General features: G+C 39.2%; 1 pseudogene; it reads right to left on the reverse strand.

Moving 5' to 3' along the window:
- Positions 1 to 847: 847 nt before the first annotated feature.
- Positions 848 to 1,426, reverse strand: LOC101562422 (annotated as a pseudogene).
- Positions 1,427 to 5,925: the final 4,499 nt, after the last annotated feature.

The raw sequence follows: 5,925 nt of genomic DNA on the forward strand, positions 1-5,925 counted from the left end.
AACTGAAGGTTGTGAGAATTGACAGTGTAGGACTTAACCTCAGGCCAGAATGAGAAGTGTTAAAGCATGATGGTTAAGAAAGTCAGGGACATCGTGTGAAGAATATAGCTGTACGGAATGTTCGAGAGTAATCCTTTGAGTCTTTCAGATAAGGAAGGCAGCAGATGCTAAGACCTGTTCACAGAGAGGACAACCTTTATTACAAGGTTGAACTATTTGGGCAAATAAGCAAAAGGCTTGAGGGAAAGGGGAGTTAAATTCATTTCTTTTTTTTAGCAGTAATAAAATATATCTTTATTTACTTTGAGCCAAAGGGTCATAAAAAAATTATTGCTAAGATAAATATCAGGCAAACAGAAAAGTGCTTTAGAAATCCAGTTATATTGGAGTTTATTTAAACTAAGAGGAAAAGGTCATCATGTTTTCATGCAATACATACTTGGTTCTTTAACAATTGTGACAAGGAGCATAAAGAATTAAGGAATGTTGCACTTGTGATCCATACAGAACACCAACATTTTGGGTTGTACATAATTAAGAAATACCTCACTTTTGAAATACTATGATACATAGAGGCATGCCTTAGGTGGGCATAGGAATGCAGTTTAGAAAATAACAACCAAAAAAAAATCACACTGGAAGTATACAATTTCTTTAAAAATCACTAAGAAAGAAAAGCAACATTGAACTTTCATACTGATTTTACACAACTTCTATGCAGTACCTTGACTTAAATCCAAGAGCAAAAAGATAAGACTCTCCTTTTCTATTTTTGGTAAACAATTGTATGGTAAACTTAGATGACTTATACTCCTGGGTTTTACCTGAGAGTGGCATTTTTAATACTTTATTTAAAAGAAGGCAGGTTTGGCACTTTTATACTGATGTCACCAATGTTAATATTTCTCAGGATCTCAGGAAGATTCATATTCTTTACAGTGGATACAGCATGGGCTGGAGCTCCTGCTAAGCCAGCCACATATTTCTCCAGTTTATTTCGTGCATCAATTTGTGTAACAATTTCATTCATATTGGTCTCCAATATCATTCCCCCATCACCATTTCTGCAAGAATATTGTGAACCTTGTTTACATGGAAAACTAAATCCAGTTTACAGACATTTTCAAAACATTTGTCTAATATTTCCACAAATACTTGAATTAGATCTAAAATGCCAAGTTCACTTTCTGAAGAATCCACACAGAAGACAAAATACAGTGTCGCATAATGTCTATAAATCAGTTTGTTGTCAGATCCTCCAATTAATAATCCTCCTTCTAGGAAATTAAAAACATTTTCATCTCTTAGATAGCAAATGGAAAGTCTCCCTGATGATTTGCTGTTGTGCATCTTCATTGTAAGGCTGGCAGAACTTGGAGAGTAGTGGTTTCCCGTGGTTACTGAAAATGAGGAACGTCTTGATCATGGCTAGGCCGGCTGAACGGGTAGGAGCTGGGGGACGGGGTGGGGGCGGGTATGCGAGCCACATCTCAGATCTCAGGCAAGCCTAGTTAAATCCATTTCTGGCACTCTTTCTTTGAAAGTCATCATAGAAGGGTATTGAAATGATTGACAAATTTGGAATCCAAAGTCTAAAACAGCTAAGAAGCACCAGGAAGGAAAGAAGATCACATTTTGTGGTGGAGAAAGGAAAATTATTAATAGCCTGTTTTCAGGAGTGGTGTACGCAGCAAGTGTAGGGTGAGGCAAAGGCTAATGTAAATGGCCTGGGACATAGTCATTTTGAGGGGCTGCAAAGCAAAAGGTCATTTATATATTGGTGTAGGCAGGTGAAGTAGGGTTGAGGGATTGGAGGTCCTTTTGTAATGCTTGGCTAAAGAAATGGGAGGAATATTCTGATTTCCTCAGGGAAGAACTGTCCATGTGAGCTGTTGGATTTATAGAGATGTGGGTCTGTCCAGAAAAAGGTGAAAAGTTATTGGGAATTAAAGCTGAGGAGAAAAATAAAGGAGGCATCTTTGAGGTCTAAAACAAAAGAGTTCAGTATTGGAGGGTATGGGATAGGAGGGTGTGGGGATTGGGGACTGATAGATGAGTGGGAAAAATAGCTCTCTGAATCTTTTGAAGATCTTGGACTAACTAGAAGGAGGCATCAGGATTTTTTGTTTTATTGTTTCTTTCTTTATTTTTTTGCCAGAAGTGTGGAAGTGTTGTTGGGTAGTGGGTAGAGATGAAAATTTGGGATTTAAGAAGGTAATAGAAAAATAGATTGGAAGTCAAGATGACCATTGAGGATAAGAGAGTATTGGTTAATTGTGATTGCTTGAATTGGGTCCTTTAGGAATGTTTTCAGGGCTTGTTGGTGTACGGCTATGGAAGGATTTCATGTATGTGTGTCCAGAATGATGGTGTCAAATTATGATTTGGCCACGTCAGAAAGGAGTATCTCATTAGCGTGGTACAACTAGTAGGATATGGCAAGACTCAGTAGGAAGTAAGGGAATATGAACAGGCATGGAAAATATCTGCACCTAAAAGGGGATGGGGCAATGAGAGATTTAACAAGAAAGCGGGAGTGCAAGTTGAATGATCTAAATAACAATATATTCCCCATCACCCCACATGCCCAGTGAGAATTTCTGCTATATTCTGGGGACTCCCAGATCCAATCCTAGCCCAGGACCCCATGAGTGTGTGGGAGAGCTTCCAGCTGCCCTGCACTGGTGGGAACTGCTGGTCCAGCAGAGGCACAACATGGGTGAGTCACACTTCCACCCCTTGGGACCTCACCAACACTCTGAAGCAATGCCCCCACTCCACCCACCCAGTGAGAATTTTTGTCACTTTCTGGAGACCCCTAGATCCAGCACTAGCCCAGGCCCAGTGAGTATGTGGGAGAGCTTTCTCTACTCCCAACACCACCTTGTCCCAACCGGACTCAACTCAGTCCTGGCATACAGGCCTGAGCTGAAACTTTGCAGCTGCAATCCCTGCAGAGAGAGTAGGGGACAAAGCCACCCAGCTAGTCCAGGAGTAGAATATCTTGTCAGAGGGGCACAAAGGATCACTCCCAAGGGCAGCAGAAGGAAGAAGCTGAGCATAGCAGCTGGACCCAAGCCAGGAACAGCTGGATAAATCCAAACTTTGTAGACCTGCACCTGAATTTCAGTAGGTGCTAAAGTTATAACAGCACCAAAGCTCTACAACAACAATCAGAAGACAGTGCTACACAAAATGAAAAAGAGAAGGAGCAAAATGAAATCTCAGACCCCAGGCCCACCCATAACAAGTTCAGAGGACACTAACACAGAACAAATTTGGAATCGCACAGCTGAATTCAATGAATCAAGAACTTCTGAGAAAAAAGAAACACCTGCAGAAAGGTATAGAGGAACTCAGATTGGAAATGAAAAAAGAAATCCCTGAATTAATACCATCTGCAGTAAAGAATCAAATGCAGAAACATAGAGAGGAAACCCAATGCCCAGCCAGAACAAGTGCAGAGGACACTAGTTTAGCTCAAATATATGAATTAGTAGCATTGATAGAAAATAAGCAACACCAGAAAGTTACAGAGGAACTCAGAGTGGAATTCTTTTCTGAAATAAAAAAGGATTCTCTGAACTCAAAGCATCTGAAGTAAAGAATCAACTACAGAAACATAGGGAGGAAATCCAATCTGAAGAAAACACTGCAGTAAAAGAATTAATAACTACATCTAAAGAAGACATTAATTAAAAAAATAGAGGAGATTTAAAAATGACAGAGTCCTTGAATGAGAAATACAGGAAAGAAATAGATTGCATGAAGCAGAGTCAAAGAGATATAGAGGAACTTAAATCTCAATCACAAGCTTGCAAAACCGTTTAAGTGAAAGTAAAGACAGAGTTTCAGATTTTGAAGATACTGGTACAGCTAGTGAAAAGGCAAGGAAAGATCTCTTTAAAACAACTAGGATGAAAGAAAAAATAATTTATCACTTGCAAGATGAGGCAAAGATGAAAAATGTCACACTAATAGGTATCAATGAGAAAGGAGGAGTCAGTACAAATGACATTAAAAAAATATGGGCCGAAGTAATAGCAGAAAACTTCACAAATATGAGGAAACAATCTGACGTTCAGGCAACCAAAGTGTACAGAATGCCAAGTAACCCCAACCCAATTAAAAACACACCGAGACATATAATAGTCAAGATCCCAGAGATTCAGCTCAAGAATAATACACTGAAAGCTGCTAGAGAAAAGAAGCAGATCACATTTAAAGGAAAACCCATCAGAATTAAGGCCGACTTCTCTTCAAAAACCAAGAAAGCAAGAAGAGCACGGAACAGAGCACTCCAACTCCCCTATTAAAACAAAGTTCAGCTCAGACTACTATACCCTGTAAAACTCTCAAGTCTGATGGAGAAGTGAAATACTTCTATGACAAAGAACAACAAAAGAATTCCATGATGACAAATCAAACCCTACAAAGGCTACTGAAAGATGTTCTAGAGAGGGATCAAAATGATCAGAATTCCACTAATGAGACCAAAACAAACAATTAAATAGGGCAAACAATTAAACACAGGAGAAAAATGAGTAAACAAAACAGGTAAATAACATGTCAATCATAAGTCAATACATCTCAATTCTAACCATCAATGTAAATGGACTCAATTCACCAATTAAGAGAAATAGACTGGCATGGTGGATTAGAAAAAAAAATCCAACAATATGCTGTATACAAGAAACACATTTAACTCATAAAAGCATTCATAAGCTGAAAGTCAAAGGATGAAACACAATACTACATGCCCCAACCCCTCAGAAAAAAGCAGAGGGAGCAATTCTATTCTCAGACAGTCTCAACCTCAAACCAACAATGATCAAGCGAAATGAAGAAGGCCACTAAATACTGGTTAAGGGAAAAATTGAATAGGAAGGGGTAACACTCATTAATATGCATGCACCAAACATGGGAGCACCCAATTATATAAAGCAAATCTTAATGGACATGAAAAATCTAATATCTAATATCACAATCTTAACAGGAGATCTTAACACCCCCTGATCCCAAATAGGTCAAAAAGACAAAAACTTAGCAAAGAAATAACAGAAATGAATCAGAGCTTGAAACAAATGGACTTGGTGGACATATAGTGTTCCCGAACACAGCTGAATACAAATTTTTCTCAGCTGCACATGGGTCATTTTGTAAAATACACCACATACTGGTCCATAGGTCATGCTTAAGTATATGCAAGAAAACAGAAATTATCAAATACATATTATCTGAAAACAGTGCAATGAAACTGGAAATGAATGACAAAAGAAACCAGAAAAAAACCCTAAATACATGGAAATTAAACAACACCCTACTCAGCAACCAATGGGTCACAGATGAAATTAACCAAGAAATTCAACGATATCTACAATTCAATGAAAATTGAAGCACAACTTATTGGAATTTATGGGATACGATGAAAGCAGTTCTCAGAGGGAAATTCATAGCTATAAACTCACACTTTAGGAAAACAGAATGGGAACAAATAAATACCCCAATGCTGCACTTTCAACAACCAGAAAAGGAAGAGCAAATCAAACCCAGAGCCCAAAGACGAGAAGGAATCATAAAGATTAGAGCAGAAATTAAATTCATTGAGATGAAGAAAACAGTTCAAAAATTAACGAAACTAAAAGCTGATTCTTTGAAAATTTGAATAAGAGTGAGACGACCCGGGGCCACGGGATCCTGAACAGACCCAGAGTGCAGGCCCGGTGAGTGTGTGAGACGACCGAGGGTCTGCGGGATCCTGAATAGACCCAGAACGCAGGCCTGGTGAGTGAATGAGACGCCCCGGGCCTGGGGATCTTCATTTGAACCAGGCTGCAGGCCCAGCATGGAACCCTTCAGCAGAACTCCCTGCAAAGAGGCTAGAGGCAAGACCCACCCAGCTGATTCAGGAGCAGAACATCTTGC

This window comes from Octodon degus, unplaced genomic scaffold, assembly GCF_000260255.1.
Source record: "Octodon degus isolate 3935 unplaced genomic scaffold, OctDeg1.0 scaffold00211, whole genome shotgun sequence".
NCBI lineage: Eukaryota > Metazoa > Chordata > Mammalia > Rodentia > Octodontidae > Octodon > Octodon degus.